Source organism: Pristiophorus japonicus, chromosome 16 (assembly GCF_044704955.1).
Source record: "Pristiophorus japonicus isolate sPriJap1 chromosome 16, sPriJap1.hap1, whole genome shotgun sequence".
NCBI lineage: Eukaryota > Metazoa > Chordata > Chondrichthyes > Pristiophoridae > Pristiophorus > Pristiophorus japonicus.
Window position 1 is genome coordinate 46,280,241 of NC_091992.1, and position 22,447 is coordinate 46,302,687.

Consider the following 22,447-nt stretch of genomic DNA (forward strand, 5'->3'; position numbering starts at 1 on the left):
TATTTAACACTGCTAGATGAGGATCTGATGGTCAGCTATCTCAGACCACTAAATGTAGGGAGCCAAGAAGGTAGCAGGTGTTAGCCATTTTCACAAAATGGATTGTTAACTTGAATGTAACAAGTTCCTTGCCAGAAGTAATGCAAATGTTTCAGAAGTACCATAGGCTACAGAGCCCAGTATGGTGAAATGGAGCTGATAAAGATTGTTCATTTATGGTCCCATAGAACTGGAAATTCTACCTGTCCTACGTTGAATGAGTTTGGACAATTTAAATCAATTCCCTGTGCATAAGGCCCCACTCATCATAGGCAGTCCCTCGAAATCGAGGAAGACTTGCTTCCACCCCAAAAGTGAGTTCTCAGGTAACTGAACAGTCCAATATGGGAATTACAGTCTCTGTCACAGGTGGGACAGTCTTTGGAGGAAAGGGTGGGTGGGGAGTCTGGTTTGCCGCATGCTCCTTCTGCTGCCTGCGCTAGCTTTCTGCATGCTCTCGGCAACGAGACTCAAGGTGCTCAGAGCCCTCCCGGATGCTCTTCCTCCACTTAGGGCGGTCTTTGGCCAGGGACTCCCAGGTTTCGGTGGGGATGTTGCACTTTATCAAGGAGGCTTTGAGGGTGTTCTTGAAATGTTTCCTCTGCCTACCTGGGGCTCGCTTGCCATGTAGGAGTTCCGAGTAGAGCACTTGCTTTGGCAGCCTTGTGTCGGGCATGCGAACAATGTGGCCCGCCCAACGGAGCTGGTCGAGAGTGGTCAGTGCTTCGATGCTGGGGATGTTGGCCTGATCGAGAACACTGACGTTGGTGCGTCTGTCCTCCCACGGGATTTGCAGGATCTTGTGGAGACATCGTTGGTGGTATTTCTCCAGCGATTTGAGGTGTCTACTGTATATGGTCCATGCCTCTGAGCTATACAGGAGGGCGGGTATCACTACAGCCCTGTAGACCATAAGCTTGGTGCCAGATTTGAGGGCCTGATCTTCGAACACTTTCTTCCTTAGGTGACCGAAGGCTGCGCTGGCACACTGGAGGCAGTGTTGGACCTCTTCGTCGATGTCTGCCCTTGCTGATAATAGGCTCCAGAGATATGGAAAGTGATCCACGTTGTCCAAGGCCGCGCCGTGGATTTTGATGACTGGGGGGGCAGTGCTGTGTGGCGGGATCAGGTTGGTGGAGGACCTTTGTCTTACGGCTGTTTAGCGTCCCACTAATTAGAAAGGAAGTACCCCAAGTTCAGCATTAATGGCAATCTCAGTAGAAAATATCACTATGCTGGGGCAGTGGAGGGTAAATTCTGGGTTTGGGGGTTGAAGCGCATTTTTAGGACAAGGAGGAGGCCTGACTGGGTGAGCTTGATGCTGAAAATGGGTAAGAAGATGGTAAGAGATCCACTCCCAGCAATGGTATCCTTCACCTCTGAGCACAAATATTAAGGTATAAAAAAGTTACATCTGAAAAAAGACTTCTCCATCAAAAATAAGTTTCAATAATAGATTTTGTGTTGGCATAAAAATACAGAGTCAATCCTAACCCTAAATGGAACTGACTCAAACAGGAGCTTCCTCACTGCATCAGAAAGAATAAATTAAATGCTCCTATGGGCTTCTGTCAGCCCTACTTAACATTTCTTGTTGATTCCATGAAGTGTTCATAAGCATCTTGACAGAAAACCCACTGATGCAGATGATGGGATTAGTCTCGAGACACAATTTGGGGATTAACTATAAATGAAAAAAGAACACCAGTAAAATATTCATGTGTTGCTGTCTAACATCTCTTTGATTATACAGAGACAGTATTGCCAACCCCACCACCTCATATATCAGGAGGCAAACTTGTAAAAATCAGGAGGTTTGGTATAGAAATTATGGGGGTGAAATTGCCCTTTTTTATAGCCCCCAGTGCCTCCGGAGGGCGCTAATATTGCGCAATGAGGTAATCACCTGGGGGAAGGGGTCGATAGTGCCTCCAGAGATAATTGCCTCGGAGATTTGGGGGGTGGCCCAGGTGGCCCAGTGGCGGCCACCAACGTGACTGCCGAGCGCGCAGCGGCCCTCCCCTTTAACTGAAGGGCAAGGCGTCCTGCTGCGTCATCGCGACGCGGAGCACTGTACAGTGCTGATGTTTCCGCTGGGGGCTCTGAAGGATAGCGCTGGGCCCAGCACTGCTCTTCTGGCCTGGGAGCTCCACTGCACGGAGGCAGAGTGCCTCCGATAGCGCTCCACCTCCGTAGATGGGCAGAAGGCCAATAAATGTCCCGGCCCCGGAAGGTTACTGCCTCCAAACAGGGAATGGGGTGATTTTTCCTCTTGTGAGCTGCTATTCGTTTCACGACTCAACCCCTCGCTGACCTTTGCTTCCAGACAGGAAGCGCATTCCGCGACCATTAGCTCCCAGACGGAAAGTGCGTGCGCTCTTATCAACAAAATCACTGGGCAAAGACTTAATGCATCACTTGCTACAATGGGCTGGATTCTCGGATAATTTGCACTCCATTTAGCGCCTGAGTGGGGCGCAAAAATGATATTTTGGGGCGTGAAACGAGGTGCACAACATTTTGCGCCCGGGCGGAACTGTCGCCAATGGTTTTATGCGGCGCTAAAACTTACCGCCTTGCCGCTGTTTTGACCATTGGGATGACGTAAATCGTCACGGGAGGAACTTTCGAGCATTTTACCCAATTTAGCGTCCCCCCGAGAATCCGCCCAGAAAAACCAGGTGGACCCAGGGTGCACCAGACACTAACGCCGCCATGTTCAAAGCGAAGGAGAAAGTCCCAGTTGTGAGTGATTAAACGGATTGGGAGAAGAATCTGCATTACTGCATACTTTTCATTGTGAAGTTTATATGAGTTTCTAATTTGTTTTATAAGGGACATTTAAGGACATTTTAAAAGATGGGGGCCATGCTAGGTCGGGAGCCAATAATCCTGGCTGCTATATTCATACGGCTTCGAGCTGGAAGAAGGCTTATTGTTGATCATTTGCAACGTTAGCAAAGAGGTCGCAGACGTATGGGGAGGAGGCCTTACCCCCCCCCACGAGTTTACAAGGAACATCGCTCATACCTCCAGCTTTCTGAGACCCATTGCGTTAGAAGGCTGCGCTTCTGAAAAGAGGTGGTCACAGAGATATGCCAGCTCATACAGGCAGATCTACAGCCTACCAGCGGCAACAGGACTACACTGCCCGTCGAGATGAAGGTGACTGTGGCGCTTGCCTTCTATGCCTCCAGCTCCTTTCAGGCATCAGCGTGGGACATATGTTCCAACTCGTAGCACGCTACACATTGCTGCATTTGCCAGGTGGCTAATGCACTGTATGCATGCAGAATGAACTTCATAAACTTCCCAATGACCAGGGAGACCCAAAATGAGAGGGCTGTAGGTTTTGGACGATTTGCTGGCTTCCCCAAGGTTCAGGGTGCCCTTGACTGTACGCACATCGACCTGCGAGCATCTTTAGAGAATCCAGAGGTTTTCCGAAACCGAAAGGGATTCCACTCTGTGACCATACTCCACGCATCATGACAGTCAATACCCAGGGAGCATCCATGATACTTTCATCTTGCATGAGAGCAGTGTCTCACGCATGTTCCAGCATCAGCCACAAGGCCAGAGCTGCGTGCTCGGGGACAAAGGTTACAGCCTCGCCAACTGGCTCATAACCCCCCTCCTGAACACTCAGACAGAAGACGAGCATCGCTATAATGAGAGCCATCCAGCCACACGCAACATCGTCGAACAGACAGTTGGAGTGCTCAAGCAGCATTTCCGATGCCTGAACCACTCTGGAGGCTGCCTACAATACTCCCCTCAGCAGGTCTCTAAGGTCATTGTGGTGTGCTGCATGCTACACAACTTAGCAATCATGAGGGGACCAGAATTGCCAATGGGGATTGCAGGACCACCTCAGGAGAAATGGAGAGAGGAGGAGGAGGAGGAGAAAGACGAGGAAGAGGAGCCTGGTGAGGAACCCATGCCACCACCCCCACCACAACCACAGGAGAGGCATCATAGAGATTTCGCCGCTGCAAAAGCCTTACGTCGGCAGCTCATAATTGAACGCTTTGCTTAAAGAGTGAACGGTACGTTTGAACGTTGCCTGGCCACTCTATCCCACCATGTTGACTATTCCCCCTCTTATTCTGCAAAAGAGACACTACACAGGAATGGTTAAGGTGAAGAAAAAATGTATTGAATATTGTAATATTGTTGATATGTCCTTACTATACAGCATAAATGCACACGAGGCCCATACTTGAGAGAAGGTCACTCTGTGACCAGCTACCTTTATTACCAAGATCTCAAGTGATGAAGGTGGGTGGAGCTTCCCCTTTTATACCTGAAAGTCCAGGTTAGGAGTGTCTCCCACAAGTTCACCCCCTTGTGGTCAATGTTCTCAAGGTGTACAACATAGGTCGGCTTATACATGAGTTACAATGATAGTTGAATACATGACATCACCTCCCTCCCAAAGTCTTATTGGGATCACAGGTTAAGTCTCTCTGGTGGTTTACGCTCCCTTGTAGAGCGTCTGAGTTGGGGCTCCGAATGTTGGGCCTGGCCTGAGTGTCTGCTGTTTGCGGTGCCTCAGGCCTGTCCGGACTGCCCACAGTGACTGGGCTCTCCTCCACTTGGTTCCGGTGTTTGGTCACCGGTGGTGGAGTAAACTCTGCGTCGTGTTCTTCCTCTGCTTCTTCTATGGGGTTGCTGAACCTCCTTTTAGTTTGATCCGCATGTTTGCGGCAGATTTGTCCATTGGTAAGTTTAACTACCAAAACCCTATTCCCCTCTTTGGCAATCACAGTGCCTACAAGCCATTTGGGCCCTGCAGCGTAATTAAGGACAAAAACAGGGTAATTGACATCAATACATCGTGCCCTCGCATTCCTGTCATGGTAGTCACATTGTGACTGACGCCTGCTCTCAACAATTTCTTTCATGGTAGGGTGTATAAGGGATAACCTGGTTTTGAGCATCCTTTTCATTAGCAGCTCTGCGGGTGGAACCCCTGTGAGCAAGTGTGGTCGGGATCTATTGGCTAACAGGAGGCATGATAAGTGGCTTTGTAGGGAACCCCTTTGGATTCTGAGCATACCCTGTTTGATTATCTGCACTGCTCGTTCTGCCTGGCCGTTTGAGGCCGGCTTGAACGGTGCCGTTCTGACCTGGTTGATTCCATTGCCCGCCATGAAGTCCTGGAATTCAGTGCTTGTGAAGCACGGGCCATTGTCGCTGACCAAGACATCCGGTAGACCAAGGACGGCGAACATTGCAGTTCGGGAGTGTTTAAACTAATATGGCAGGGGGATGGGAACCTATGCAGTGAGACAGGGTAAAGTAATATGGAGTCAGAAACAGATGGTAGAAAGGTAAAAATCAATAGTGGAAGGCCGAGTAAACAAAGGCAATAAACAAAAAGGGCCACACTACATCATAATTCTAAAGGGATAAAGGGTGTTAAAAAAACAAGCCTGAAGGCTTTGAGTCTTAATGCAAGGAGTATCCGTAATAAAGTGGATGAATTAACTGTGCAAATAGATGTTAACCGATATGATGTGATTGGGATTACAGAGATGTGGCTCCAGGATGATCAGGGAACTCACATCCAAGGGTATTCAACATTCAGGAAGGATAGAATAAAAGGAAAAGGAAGTGGGGTAGCATTGCTGGTTAAAGAGGAGATTAATGCAATAGTTAGGAAGGACATTAGCTTGGATGATGTGGAATCTATATCGGTAGAGTTGCAGAACACCAAAGGGCAAAAAACATTAGTGGGAGTTGTGTACAGACCTCCAAACAGTAGTAGTGATGTTGGGAGGGCATCAAACAGGAAATTAGGAGTGCATGTAATAAAGGTGCAGCAGTTATCATGGGTGACTTTAATATGCATATAGATTGGGCTAACCAAACTAGAAGCAATACAGTGGAGGAGGATTTCCTGGAGTGCATAATGGATGGTTTTCTAGACCAATATGTCGAGGAACCAACTAGGGGGGAGGCCATCTTAGACTGGGTGTTGTGTAATGAGAGAGGATTAATTAGCAATCTCGTTGTGCAAGGCCCCTTGGGGAAGAGTGACCATAATATGGTGGAATTCTACATTAGGATGGAGAATGAAACAGTTAATTCAGAGACCATGGTCCAGAACTTAAAGAAGGGTAACTTTGAAGGTATGAGGCGTGAATTGGCTAGGATAGATTGGCGAATGATACTTAAGGGGTTGACAGTGGATGGGCAATGGCAGACATTTAGAGACCGCATGGATGAACTACAACAATTGTACATCCCTGTCTGGCGTAAAAATAAAAAAGGGAAGGTGGCTCAACCGTGGCTATCAAGGGAAATCAGGGATAGTATTAAAGCCAAGGAAGTGGCATACAAATTGACCAGAAATAGCAGCGAACCCGGGGACTGGGAGAAATTTAGAACTCAGCAGAGGAGGACAAAGGGTTTGATTAGGGTAGGGAAAATAGAGTACGAGAGGAAGCTTGCAGGGAACATTAAGATGGACTGCAAAAGCTTCGATAGATATGTAAAGAGAAAAACGTTAGTAAAGACAAACGTAGGTCCCTTGCAGTCAGAATCAGGATAAGTCATAACGAGGAACAAAGAAATGGCAGACCAATTGAACAAGTACTTTGGTTCGGTATTCACTAAGGAAGACACAAACAACCTTCCAGCTATAAAAAGGGTTAGAAGGTATAGTAAGAAGGAGGAACTGAGGGAAATCCTTATTAGTCGGCAAATTGTGTTGGGGAAATTGATGGGATTGAAGGCCGATAAATCCCCAGGGCCTGATGGACTGCATCCCAGAGTACTTAAGGAGGTGGCCTTGGAAATAGCGGATGCATTGACAGTCATTTTCCAACATTCCATAGACTCTGGATCAGTTCCTATGGAGTGGAGGTTAGCCAATGTAACGCCAATTTTTAAAAAAGGAGGGAGAGAGAAAGCAGGGATTTATAGACCGGTCAGCCTGACATCGGTAGTGGGTAAAATGATGGAATCAATTATTAAGGATGTCATAGCAGCGCATTTGGAAAGAGGTGACATGATAGGTCCAAGTCAACATGGATTTGTGAAAGAGAAATCATGCTTGACAAATCTTCTGGAATTTTTTGAGGATGTTTCCAGTGGAGTGGACAAGGGAGAACCAGTTGATGTGGTGTATTTGGACTTTCAGAAGGCTTTCGACAAGGTCCCACACAAGAGATTAATGTGCAAAGTTAAAGCACATGGGATTGGGGGTAGTGTGGTGACGTGGATTGAGAACTGGTTGGCAGACAGGAAGCAAAGAGTAGGAGTAAATGGGTACTTTTCAGAATGGCAGGCAGTGATTAGTGGGGTACCGCAAGGTTCTGTGCTGGGGCCCCAGCTGTTTACATTGTACATTAATGATTTAGACAAGGGGATTAAATGTAGTATCTCCAAATTTGCGGATGACACTAAGTTGGGTGGCAGTGTGAGCTGCGAGGAGGATGCTATGAGGCTGCAGAGTGACTTGGATAGGTTAGGTGAGTGGGCAAATGCATGGCAGATGAAGTATAATGTGGATAAATGTGAGGTTATCCACTTTGGTGGTAAAAACAGAGAGACAGACTATTATCTGAATGGTGACACATTAGGAAAAAGGGAGGTGCTGGTTGTCATGGTATATCAGTCATTGAAGGTTGGCATGCAGGTACAGCAGGCGGTTAAGAAAGCAAATGGCATGTTGGCCTTCATACCGAGGGGATTTGAGTACAGGGGCAGGGAGGTGTTACTACAGTTGTACAAGGCCTTGGTGAAGCCACACCTGGAGTATTGTGTACAGTTTTGGTCTCCTAACTTGAGGAAGGACATTCTTGCTATTGAGGGAGTGCAGCGAAGGTTCACCAGATTGATTCCCGGGATGGCGGGACTGACATATCAAGAAAGATTGGATCAACTGGGCTTGTATTCACTGGAGTTCAGAAGAATGAGAGGGGATCTCATAGAAACGTTTAAAATTCTGACGGGTTTAGACAGGTTAGATGCAGGAAGAATGTTCCCAATGTTGGGGAAGTCTAGAACCAGGGGTCAGAGTCTAAGGATAAGGGGTAAGCTATTTAGGACCGAGATGAGGAGAAACTTCTTCACCCAGATAGTGGTGACACTGTGGAATTCTCTACCACAGAAAGTTGTTGAGGCCAATTCACTAAATATATTCAAAAAGGAGTTAGATGTAGTCCTTACTACTAGGGGGATCAAGGGGTACGGCGAGAAAGCAGGAATGGGGTACTGACGTTACATGTTCAGCCATGAACTCATTGAATGGCGGTGCAGGCTCAAAGAGCCGAATGGCCTACTCCTGCACCTATTTTCTATGTTTCTATGTTTCTAGACTTTCTACCGTGGCAGAGGATGTGCTTAAATTTAAAATGGCACACTCAATCCATTTGGAGTGGGCGTCTACGACAACCAAAATTATTTTTCCCATGAAAGGACCTGCGTAGTCCACATGGATGCGTGACTATGGCTTGACGGGCCAGGACCAGGGGCTAAGGGGGGCTTTCCTGGGTGCGTTGCCCAGCTGAGCACACGTGTTACACCTGCGAACACAAAGTTCCAGGTCTGCATCTATCCCTGGCCACCAAACGTGTGAGCTGGCAATTGCCTTCATCATGACAATGCCCGGCTGCTCTTTGTGAAGTTCTCTGATAAACACCTCTCTGCCCTTCTCGGGCATGACTACTCGGTTTCCCCACAGTAGGCAATCGGCCTGAATCGAGAGTTCATCGGGTGATGTTATGGAGATGGAAATAGGTGAATGTTGAACTGGAATAATACCGAACATCAATAAAATCATCTATTTCGGGAAGTGGTGGTGTAACCACAGAGTTATGTGAATATTTATTTATTTTTTAATGCTGCTAAAGGGTTTGCGCAACACTTGGAGTCATTTGTAACAGATTTGACTTCGAACTTTTAAATTTGGGTAGAAAACTGCAAATCGGTGCATATTTATTTTGCGCGTGTGCAAATCGCCATTTTTTTCGACCCCTAAAAATCCTGAGATTTAGGCGTTCCATTGTGAGATCGCGAGTGATGCTTTATTCACTCAAAATCGCGAGAGTTTGGAATTCTGGAGAAGATCTGTTTCCTTTGTAACTGAGAAAGAACTCGCGTCCCTTAGTAATGGAGTGAGGCTAGTTTTTGGGTAGCTAGAGAGGGAGGGTTAACATCTGTGGTTATGGAGGGAGGGTGAATACCTGTGGTTATGGAGGGAAGGCTCACATCTCTGGTTATAAAGAGAGGGTTGATATCTGTGATTGTGCAGGGAGATCGAATATCTGTGGTTATGGAGGGAATGCTAATATCTGTGGTTATGGAGGGAATGCTAATATCTGTGGTTATGGAGGGAGATTTGGTTCCTAATGGGTTGATCTCAACCTTCTGCGATGCTGCCATACTATTCTGTGCTCCCTTCAGAATGTCTCCTCCTCTTCCCTGGACGTGGCCTATGGAAGAATTCCCACAGGGAAACCCATGGTGAGAAATGACCTCCTTTATTGTGAGTGTTGGGGGGAAATGTGCGAGTGAGCAGAGAGTCCCTCACTGTGGTAGCTGAGGTCCAAGTCAGCAGCGACCAGGTGTGAAACGTTGCGAATGATGCTGACCACACTGAGACATCAGCAAAGCTTCTGAGCTCCTGTCTTTTCCGCACTTCCACCAGAATCAGCCGGCCTCGGTGAGCCACAGGCCTCCTCCATCCCATCGTGTGTTACACAGAGCACAGTGGAGGCTATAACAGTGCGAGGCTTCACATATTACTTTGTCCCGTCAATACCATTACATCTACAAGACAACGCTGTTGAAGGGGCAGGTGGGAAAATTACATTGTTGCCAAAATAGGATGGAAAACTGGCCCCGATTTTCGACTCTCCTTTTTATTCCCTTGCCTACATTGCAAGGCAATAACACCCATTAATCCGAAGCAATTTGGGGCTCGTACATGTGGACCTCAGGTGAGAACAGAATCAGGCTCGACAGTGAAGCCTCCCACAGTTGAATATCTCAAAGTCACATTGATTAGACTTACACATGTTAAAATGGTCACGAGTTGGGGAATGGGGGAGCTGCTTGTACCTGTGGAGCAATCCTGCATTTCTGTAACTCCCTTCATATCCTCAGGACATCCCACAGCTCTTTACAACTAATGAAGTAATTTGGATGCATAGTCATTGTTATAGGCAAACAGAGCAGGAATGAGCGCATAGCAAGATCCCATAGATAGCAATTTGATAAATGGCAAGTTAATCTCCTTTAGGTATTGATGGTTTAGGGATAAATGTTGTCTAGGACACCGGCGGATCTCCCGTTGCTGTTCTAATACTGCCATAGCATCTTTCAGCAGGTAACCCCCTTTGTAAGGGGGCCAAAACAAACAAATAAAAATAGCCTTCACTCTTTGGGGGTCCATGCCACAATGCAGGCTTGGATCTCCCACACCATTTGGCTGGCTGGTCGGTCTGGTCTCACTTGTCCTTGGGTAAGGCGGGGATGTGAGAACTCCCAGCATTGCCCCCACCCCCACACATTAGAAATAGGCCATTCGGCCCCTCGAGCCTGCTCCACCATTGGCTTTTCCGATCTGTCAAACTGGAGCTTGACAGATCCTCTGCATCTCGGGAGCGAGGACATTTGTCAGGGCAAGCCATATCTTTCCCAGCAAATGTCCTCAAAACTCTTGCGCCTGATAAAAGCAGATGCATAGCCTACTGTTACAGGCGTAAGAGTCTTAAAACACACAAAAACATTGTAAAATAAAGTTTTTAAAACACATTTTATTGTTAAAAACCCTTCCCATAAATGATAATTAAAAAAACTTTTTAAAAAAATCGGAAAAATATATCTATTTTTAGTACATAAATAACTTTAATTTAAATTAATAAAAATATGTTGTGCACTTTTTCTATCTTTTATTATTGGTTATATACGGGTCCGTGACTCCAGCTTACGGAGTTCCTATTATTATGGATGAGAATATACTATACCTGATTGGCTGCGCAGAGCCATGTGACTCCAGCTCCAGGCCTGCGCACGTCCCGACGTGCTCGCGCTGCGACGCGCAGTCAGTGGAGGCCTCAGGACCGGGAACTCGCGTGGGCGCGGCAGGAACAGGTAGGTGCGCATCTTTTTTCTAGAATCCAGTCAAACGCTTGCGGGAAGGAGAAGCCGGGATTTCTGGGCCATTCAATGACCCAGCCTCCACAGCTCTCTGGGGCAGAGAATTCCAAAGATTCACGACCCTCTGAGAGAAGAAATTCCTCCTCATCTCAGTCTTAAATGGGCGACCCCTTATTCAGAAACTATGCCCCCTAGTGCTGGCTTGGGGTCGATTGAGATCGATCAGCCACAACACAGATGAAGGATTCCACTGCGCTCTCAGCCTCTGTCTGTCCTTGCACATCACCCATCTATCTTCTCATTTCGGTTTGAAGCCCATCCATCATCGACTGAAGTCGACACGTTAAGTGTGCACACACCACTTCGCCCCTCACAGTTTGTGTGTGAACACTTCAGTCAGCAACATTTTTACGACCGGAGTTTATTACTAAAATGAAATTGCAGCAGAGCAAAAACAAATGATTCAGAACTGTTGGGAATCTGGAGGTAGAAATTTATTGGTCTGTGAAACACGACATTTGGAACATTTGCTAACCACCCTTCAGTGAACATAAATTAAGCTCGCAGATGAAATAAAACCTTTCGCAGGATGGCAGGAAAGCTTTGAACAGGTTTTGACTTCAAGGCCCGTCTGCTGTCGACATTATGAGACACTTTGGGCCCAATTTTAACTCCCCTTGCCCCGTGAGAATGGGAGGGGTTAAGATTTGGTCGAGTCCACGTACTGGCCTGAGGTCGCTCTGTCCCTGCCTGCCGCCTTTCGATCGTCGCCCACTTGCAAGTGTTCTGAGGCTCCCACCACGGCAGGCAGGCTCCCACCACAGGCAGGCAGGCTGCCACCACAGGCAGGCAGGCTCCCACCACAGGCAGGGTCCCACCACAGGCAGGGGTCGACTCTCAATTCAAAGACCTGACGGCGCGATAACCTGGCGGCCGGACCTCGGCGGGAGTTGCCGACTGGCCAAAAGAGGCCAAGGTAAGTTTGTAAACTGACTTTAGTAAGAATACCTTGAGGGCCAGGAGGGCCAGGAATGCTCCACCCAGGCCCCGCACTGAGTCCTTTTGCCATTCTGCCACCTCCCCACCAGGGTGGGCACCCACCGCACCCAACAAATCCCCAATCGCTGCCACAACTGCACCCTCCCGATCGCCTCCAGACTGCTCCCTGCACTGACTGCTGGGGAGCGTTCCCACAGGCCCTTGGCTGCGGCCTCCTGCCGCACAATTCCCACTTCAGACCACAGGCCAGGTCGGGGAACTGGCCGGATTCGGTGGGACTCCGGGAATATTTCTGTGAATGAGATACAGCAGTTAGAGTTGTCCATATCCATGCACTCCCTGGGTTTACCGTCTGCTTCATGTATACTGCAATCTAGAGCTGACCCAAGACCCCAACATCTTCTCCACGTTACCCTATGGCAAGGTCATGTTGAGTGTTGAAACCACCGGGCTGCCTGTGCCAGTCTGACAGCTTCACCTGGCTCTTGGCAGTAGACATCAGAGATGGTTTCGAGGGCTCCACTATTGCCAGTCGAACGTTTAAGGTGTCAACCATGGCTCAGTTGGTTGCACTGAGTTTGGAGATCGTGGGTTCAAGTCCCACTCCCGAGATTTGAGAGCATAATCCAAGCTGATGCTAGTGTAGAACTGAAGGAAATGCTGCAGTGCCGTCTTTCGGATGAGACATTAAACCGAGGCCACATTCGTTCCCTCAGGTGGATGTAAAAGATCCCATGCCACAAATTCAAAGACGAATCCCTCAACCAAAATCAGTTTAAAAAAAACAGATGATCTGGACACGATCACATTGCTGTTTATGGGAGCTTATTGTGCTCAAATTGGCTGCCTCGTTTCCTACATTACAACAGTGGCTTCACTTCAAAAGTACTTCATTGGCTGAAAAAGCTTTAGGACATCCTGAGGTCCTGAAAGGCGCTATATAAATGCAAGTTCTTTCATTTTCGGGCTATAAGATGCACAGCCTGGATTCTCTAACCCGCTCCCCCTCTAATAAGCGTGGAGTCATGTTGCACTCCCTCCACACACTGTGCTACATTTCCCTCCAAAGGGCAACTTGCCCAGGCACTGACATAACTCCCGGCACATGATGCAGTAACGGACAGTCTGGAGATATTTCGGGGTCAACACTGTGTTGTCAGTGGAGCCTCGCACAGAGCCAGTGCATGTTGGTAAAATCACAGGCAGTGCGTCTGGGAGCGCAGTCGTGAGCTGCCTGCGTACGAGGCTTTTCCAAAGGCTTTGCAGCACTCGCCCTGTTAGACCAGCGTACTGTGATGAGTAGACAAATAGGGCTGGATTTTCGTTTCGATTGTGCCACAGTTAGCGCATCGGAAGGACGGTAATGGGTCTGGAAATGATTATCGCCCAGGCGGCCAGGTTCCAGCGCCCCGCCAGGAAGTTTGGTGCTGGTTTTGCGGCGCGCAGAGCAGTGCAGCCCGGGAGTGCCGCGCCGGTGTGCAACGCTCCCAGTTTCGACAGTGATGCGATATTTGCTCGGAACGGGACCCGTAGCGCCCCGCAGCGAGACCGCTCGAGAAAGCTGGCGGCCAGAGCTGTCCCAGGGCTCTCAGGGAAGGAATAATTGAAAAAGGTAAGTTACATTGATATTTCTTTGGGGGTTTTTTGTGATTCACCTTTATTTGGGGGTAATACTTTATCGGGAATGTTTTTTGTGTTTTTTTTCCCAATGTCTTTTTCCCAGGGAGACCTCTCTAGGGGCACTCCCAGGCCGGCTCTTTAGCCATGGATTTTCAGTTGCCCCCCCCAGGCTAGCGCCCTAAGAGAGGTGTGGAACGCCTCTCTTAGCGCTCCACTCCACTCTCAGGGCGCAGCAACAACAATTTTGGCTGCCGTCGCAAACCATTTTCCGGCGCAACATTTACCAACCCACCGCCATTAGCGCCCTAAAAAGCTCCCAACTGAAAATCCAGCTCTAGCCTATATGTGTCTCTCAAAAATGAATTCCACAAATAAAACAGGCCATCTTCTTCAATGGCACTGCCAGTCCTGTAGTGCACACAAACTGGCTGTCGCATCTCCTTACATTACAGCCATGGCTACACTTCAACAAAGTACTTCATTGGCTGTAAAGCGCTTTGGTATGTCCTGAGGCCATGAAAGGTGCAAGTATTTATTTCTTTACAGTGCCTGCTAACTGTAGTGCTCCTGACAGCTGATGTCAATCCCTCTCTGAACATTCGGGGGTGGAGGGCCCCAGGCAGGTTGTGTTCTGCCTGCAGATGAGAGAATCTCCCAGGGCTGTATCTGCCTCGGGGAAATCAGCCTGACTGTCCATGGCATGTTGCTCCTCTCCTTTTCCCAATCAAAACAGAAGTGAAAGGGAATGCCGCTGGGCCAGGCAATGTGCCAGAACTGTGGCACTTTGAAACAATTCGAGATGACAAAACGCACTTGCAAAATGCTGCCTGAGCAACTAAGTGATTCGATGAAGTCCTTACTACTCGGGGGATCAAGGGGTATGGCGAGAAAGCAGGAATGGGGTAATGAAGTTGCATGTTCAGCCATGAACTCGTTGAATGGCGGTGCAGGCTAGAAGGGCCGAATGGCCTACTCCTGCACCTATTTTCTATGTTTCTATGTTTCTATTACAGGAACAAAAGGGTGAACAAGAGAGGCTGGAACAGCAGCCGCACTCAAAGCAGAAACGGTAGGGCTTCTGTGCCCTTATATTAGTTTCATTTTCTGCTCTTTGCATTAGCGTTTCAGGTTATAGCAGACAACATACTGAGGCCGCCACGCCTTCCCTCTCACTCCTGTCAGGCTGTTGGTCAGCATGTGCAGGGATGGTCCTGGGACATCTAGTCAAACAGAAAGTGGACGTCCCAAGATTGCCCCTCGATAAAGGCAATGCAATTGTTACAGAGTTGAAGATTGGCCGACCATTTAATCTTACAGAACACCAATACATCTCTCGTTTTGCTCTGACTCTGGGATCAATAACAGACTGCTGAATATCACAGCACCGTGTCAGCTCAGAATGAGTTCAGTCCATTTATCAGACAATCTCAGCTCTAATGGATTTCACACAGGTCTTCCTTTTTAATTTACACTATGTTCAGGCCAAACCTCCTTTCTTGTTTCTTTGACAGATCTGTTGTTATCAGGGAACAAGCAGCTTTTCTGTTTTCATCTCGTTCCCCTTTCCGATTCGCTCTTAGGTGGTGGCGGCAACCTGCCAGTAGCTGATTGGCTGCCTCGGAGCCAATGGGAAGGTAAATCAGGTGGGGTGTGCAAGAGGCGCTGATCCGCTGCCACCAGCTTTCCGTCCTGACTGAAAGCGAAAATAACCCCCTTTGTGTGTGAATGGCATACCTGTCATTGTTAAATCTCTTTCAAAAGCAGCAAGTGGTACATGATGCATGGGCCGGTATTTTGCGGGCATTAAAGGCGGGATCAATGGCGGGTCAGCTGGTAAATTTAAAATGATCGACAATGGGTCGTTACCCGCTGTCAACCCGCCGCCACGCTATTTTCCCAGATGTCGGGTCTGTCAAGGCTGAGCAGACCCCACACGTAGTGGCGGGGGAGGCAATTTAGGACATTATCACCTTTTTCAGAGCCTTTTAAAAAGAATTTTGAGTTAAACTTAACCGTTTACCATAGAAACATAAAAATTAGGTGCAGGAGTAGGCCATTCGACCCTTCGAGCCTGCACTGCCATGCAATATCATGGCTGATCATTCAACCTCAATACCCCTTTCCTCCTTTCTCTCCATACCCCTTGATCCCTTTGGCCATAAGGGCCATATCTAACTCCCTTTTGAATATATCTAACGAACTGGCCTCAACAACTTTCTGCGGTAGAGAATTCCACAGGTTAACCGCTCTCTTAGTGAAGAAGTTTCTCCTCATCTCGGTCCTAAATGGCTTACCCTTTATTCTTAGACTGTGACCCCTGGTTCTGGAACTCCCCAGCAACGAGAATATTCTTCCTGCCTCTAACCTGTCCAATCCTGTCAGAATTTTATATGTTTCCATGAGATCCTCTCTCATTCTTCTAAATTCCAGTGGATACAAGCCCAGTTGACCCAGTCTTTCCTCATATGCCAGTTCTGCCATCCCGAGAATCAGTCTGGTGAACCTTCGCTGTACTCCCTCAATAGCAAGAACACCCTTCCTCAGGTTAGGAGACCAAAACTGAACACAATATTCTAGGCTCTGTACAACTGCAGTAGACCTCCCTGCTCCTATACTCAAATCCTCTAGCTATGAAGGCCAACATGCTATTTGCCTTCTTCACCGCCTGCTGTACCTGCATGCCAACCTTCAATGACTGATGAACCATGACATCCAGGTCTCGTTGCACCTCCCCTTTTCCTAATCTGTCACTATTCAGATAATATTCTGTCTTTCTGTTTTTGCCACCAAAGTGGATAACCTCACATTTATCCACATTATACTGCATCTGCCATGCATTTGCCCACTCACCTAACCTGTCCAAGTCACCCTGCAGCCTCTTAGCATCCTCCTCACAGCTCACACCGCCACCCAGCTTAGTGTCATCTGCAAACTTGGAGATATTACATTCAATTCCTTCATCTAAATCATTGATGTATATTGTAAGTAGCTGTGGTCCCAGCACTGAACCCTGCGGCACCCCACTAGTCACTGCCTGCCATTCTGAAAAGGACCCATTTATTCCGACTCTCTGCTTCCTGTCTGCCAACCAATTTTCTATCCACGTCAATGCATTACCCCCAATACCATGTGCTTTAATTTTGCACACTAATCTCTTGTGTGGGACCTTGTCAAAAGCCCTTTGAAAGTCCAAATACACCACATCCACTGGTTCTCCCTTGTCTACTCTATTAGTTACATCCTCAAAAAATTCTAGAAGATTTGTCAAGCATGATTTCCCTTTCATAAATCCATGCTGACTTGGACCGATCCTGTCACTGCTTTCCAAATGCGCTACTATTTCATCTTTAATAATTGATTCCAACATTTTCCCCACCACCGATGTCAGGCTAACCGGTCTATAATTCCATGTTTTCTCTCTCCCTCCTTTTTTAAAAAGTGGGGTTACATTAGCTACCCTCCAGTCCCTAGGAACTGATCCAGAGTCGATAGACTGTTGGAAAATGATGACCAATGCATCCACTATTTTTAGGTTCTCCACAGGGTCCACGCTGCTCGGGGATCCAGTAAGGTAAGGACTTGTGTGACCATGAATTAATTTCTTTACTTGACAACTGCAATTGTGCTATAAAACCTCCCATCTCACAGCTGTTCACTTTCCAAGCAGGAAAGAGGTACTGAGGGAATGATCAGCCATGATCTTGTCGAATGGTGGTGCAGGCTCGAAGGGCTGAATGGCCTACTCCTGCACCTATTTTCTATGTTTCTAAGATTAGAAGCTGTTGCTTACTGCATTTGAAAGGCACATTGAGCTTTATGCAGGTTGCAAGTGTTTGGAGAAATCTCTCTATCCAGTGTCACTTCATTGGAACAATCTCTCTCACCATTGACAGATCGCTTCTGTCATCTCAAGTTCACCTGCCATTTATTATATTAGCATCTCTGCTCTTGAACCTATCTCACCTTGGTCCTTAGAATCCCACCACAATCAGCCCCAACACCAGCAGCACCAGGCACACCACCAGGCACAACAACAGCACCAACCTTCTCTGCAATCAACTGATGCTGCACAGGACACAGGGCATCAGCACCCGACACATTGCTGGCTAGGGATGACCTCACCATGGCCAGATTTACTTCAGTTGATGCTATATACCCTAGCTGTCACATGATGCCCCAGGTTGGCACCAGCCCCACACCAGCACCATAAAGCATCCCCACAATGCCCAAGCCATTCTTTTCACACTCATCACCATTGCGGGCGGTATCTTTGACCCACCATTCACTACAACTCACTCAGCCACTTCCAAAGGTGCACACAAATCTGTCCAAGAATGCAAAGTGTTGAAAATAAAGGTTTCAATATTTGACACCACATTAACAGAAACTTTACGTCAATATTGGCTAAAACACCCATGTGCTTACCCTTGTGTGTTGTTAGTTGGTAAACATAGAAACATAGAAAATAGGTGCAGGAGTAGGCCATTCGGCCCTTCGAGCCTGCACCACCATTCAATATGATCATGGCTGATTGGTATGATTAGACAACGATGAGGCTGAGTGTGAGAGGTGGCTAGTGAGATGGGGAAATGATAATGTAGATAGAGGGGGATGGGTGGAGGTGCAAGCTAAGTTGGTGTGAGTAAGAATGTGCAGAAGCAGGGTAGGGAAGGCAGAGTGATGGGGATATGAGTGGCACAGCAGGATGAGGTTGAGTGTGGCTTGGCAGTAACGTTTCGTGATCCACTGAGATCATTGATAGGTTTGTGCCACTGCAGCCTGGTTCACCTGATGACATCCCTGCTTATGTCCTCCTGTGTAATGTGCAACCAGGCTGCGTTGGTCTCCTGGGGAGGTCTATTCCGCCCATTGGAAGGGAAGAGAGCCTCCCTGTGTGTTGTGACTCCCTCCATAAGCATGGGAAAGCCTGAGTGCAGCCCTGCATCTTTGTGCAGTGCTTGTCAGTGTTTGCAGCACCTCAATGCTGTAGAAAACTGACAGTACAATGGTCAAAATCAATTTGCGCATGGTCTCTTTAAAAAAAACGGTTGATGACATGACATCAAGTGACATCATCAGACCCGCTTCCTCCAATTAGCCCGGCAAACATGCTGGGTGGGCTTTACAAGCCCATCAGGGGAAAAGCATTTCACAGAGCAGGCTGGAGCCAGCAGTGGAGTCGGTCCCCGCCACCAACCCGGACCCCGCCCGCCGGCCCAAGTAGGGGAAATCGCGGCCGTGATGTTTGTTCTCCAGGGTTGAGATGGCGATCATTCTGCTGAGTTCCAATGCATCTCTTTCTATCCTTACAGAATTAGGGCAAGAGCTTTTGAGAACAGCAAAAAGCCATTAGGTTCAACAAGCTCAATTATTTGACAAATCAAACCCATCTTCTCATTGAAAGTCGATGTGCTAACGCTTGAATTCCCAACAAGCGCTCATGATGCATGAACCTCTGGTGAAAATCGACACCACACTTACTCCCTTCTCTGCCCCCAGAAACAGATCCAAGGATCACTTGCTAGCCAGGAGGCTCTGATTGGGGAGACCTTCACAATATATCCCACTGAGACAATGCATGAAGTCCACTCTCCTCCCAGAACCGCAGACTTGGATCTGGAAGCTGTCCAGGCCTTTGATGGACGAGCAACAAATCATAAGTGTTAATTGTGATATATTCTTACCATCACAAACACATTGTACAAGATGGCTCCAATCAGGAACTTGTCTTGTGACTTTGTCACACAATCCTTTATTGTATTTGGATCAACAGTTGCATTACCACAGTAGCCCACTAGGTGGGGCTATATTGCATTAATCTTGCTTGGTGATCAGCCAATCAGCACAGATCTTATAGAAAGTGTACAATCATCACTGGTCATGTGGAGCCTGTGCAATCTGAATTACCCCACTTGCACTGGGCCGACACGGAAATGGACCCCCAATCGAAAACTCCTTTGTGGCGATATCCAATGTATAACAGGCAGAAAATCAAGGAAAATGATCATTCAATAAAAAAGTTACACCAAAAAGAATGATCTTTCAGACATTTCAAGAGGATGAAAGGGAATAATAAAATGAATATAAAATGCAATAGCAAAGGGAATAACAAAGTGGTGTTTGCACACAACAAGACTTATCCACATTTCCACCGTGTTCTACATCTCTACTGGGCTAATCCCCCACCCTGCCCACGAATCAGCTCTGCCATCAACCAGTCAATTATATTTAACAGTCAATGACGGCAGCCAACCACAGGCAGAGTCAGGAATTACAACGTGCTGCTGAATCTCATTCAAAGCCAGCAGGAAAACTATGGATTCCCACATTGCAACAGTGACTACACTCCAAAAGTACTTTATTGACTGTAAAGGGCTTTGAGACGTCCGGTGGTTGTGAAAGGAGCTATATAAATGCAAGTCTTTCTTTCTTTATGATAATAAAAACAGACCGATTTTGTCACCCAGCCACGTGCTAAAACCCTGAGATTCTACACCATCCCCCAAGCCCCTGAGTTCCCCGCACCCAGTATAACTTGATGCTTTGATGAGGGTCCGTGGCACCACGGCTCCCAATCGCCGGCTTTTATCATCGCACGGCGCTCGGGTTAAGTTAGAATTGCAGATATGAGGTGCAGCTGTTGCCAGGTTGAGCGGAGCCTGATGTAAGTGAGGAACTTTTGAGCCCAAAGATTGCTTCAGCTGGGAACAGCGTTTTGGAAGGATGTTATTCACATTGAGCATACATAGCCTTGGATCTGCTTCTGACTGCCTGTTGGTGTGTGAGGCTCCCACCACGCACACTGAGGGCTTCTCATGCCATTGGCTATGGCCATACATTTGTATCATGAGAGGGAGGAGGAGGAGCAGAAGAGGATGAAGGATATTAGAATATACAGGTAACACAGGTCCTATGAGGACTTTAGTGATGAAATATATATTAGAGGAGTGCACTTCATCAAAGAATTAAAAGGGGTGCTCAACCTATGAAGTAGTGACCACACTCAACCTTTGTGGCACTGGTTCATTTCAGGCAGGCATGGGGGAATCTCTGCAGTACAAGCCAGGGTGCAGTAAAGGCATACATTCCCAATTAGACTGGGGAATTCATTGTGTTTTGCAGCAGAGCAGTGAGACGGGGGCATCCAGTTTTACAGGGTTGCTGGCTTTTCAAGGCCCAGATTACACTAGATGACACCCATGTTGCTTTGCAACCTTCTACAGCAAACCCCCCCCAGCTTCCTCAACAGGAAGATTTTCTGCTCCTTGAATGTGAAGATTGTTTCTGACAACACGTCAATGCAAGATATGCTGGAACTTGACACGAGGCAATCATTCTTTGGAATTTGACCCTCGCGGAGCTCTTCAAGGAAGAAAATGCTGTCAACAGATGGCATGTGGGTGACAAGGCTGAACCCCTGCTGCCATGGGTACTTACGTTACTAAGAGATTTGTGAATAGCAGAGGGAAGTACTATAATGAGACACATGCCTCTACCAGAGGGGTCATCGAGACCATCTTTGGGGTCTTAAAGGGGCCCTTTTACTGATTTGAAACATTGGCAGAAGCTTCACCGTGTGCTCCAGCCCCTGCATTGTTGTAGGCCACTGGGCTCTGCTCAACCCCACTAACCAAAAACGTCCTGGACTTGGAAGTTGCTCAGGATGTAGCCCTGGCTGCTTTGTAGACAGAAGCACATGGAAGAGAATTCCAGGATGGCTTACTTAGAGGAGTCCTCAGTAACACCCACAAGGGACATCAGAGAACAACTGATCGATGATGTCTTCTTTTACGTTTAACCACCTGCCTTTGTCAGGATTGACTTTACTTCAGGGAAAGGATTAATCCTTCAATCGAGTACCAGTCTTAGATCATAACAACACATCAGACCTCTTTGCCACTCCGTGACTACGCCAGCAATGATCACCCAATTGAATAAATCAGCATGAATTAAAAGCACCCTTTCCTGTGTGAAAAATCCCCATGAAGAACAAGAATGTCATGAGTACATGTTCTCCTTTCGTACAATGAACCCCAAAGTGAACACAGCCCAACTGACTACCCCCTCACCATGCTTCCCCTGCGTGTTTAAATGTGACATTCTTTCTCCTACTCTATTGCTTCTCCTCGGTGCGACCTCAGAGCCAGTATCGCTAGAGATACAAATGAATCAGCAGCTGAGGTGGCCCTCCTCACACCACAACTTAATCTTGCTGCGAGCTGCATCTCTGGAATGTTTTCCTGGGCAGTCTGGTGCCAGCTTCTGCATTCCACTTCCATTCTTTAAATGGAGAAAGATTGCAAAGTGCTGCAGTACAGCGGGACCTATGGGTACTTGTGCATGAAACACAAAAGGTTAGTATGCAGGAACAGCAAGTGATCAGGAAAGCCAATGGAATCCTGGCCTTTATTGCAAAGGGGATGGAGTATAAAAGCAGGGAAGTCTTGCTACAGTTGTACAGGGTATTGGTGAGGCCACACCTGGAATACTGCGTGTAGTTTTGGTTTCCATATTTAAGAAAAGATATACAGGAAACTCTCGTTTATCCGGATACGGATTTAACGGAAAACCCGCCATAACGGAATTTAAAATATTACGTTGCCACTTCTTACCGACTGACGGTCCTGCGTGTAACACTTCGACATATATCATATCCAGATCCTTCTGTTGCAAA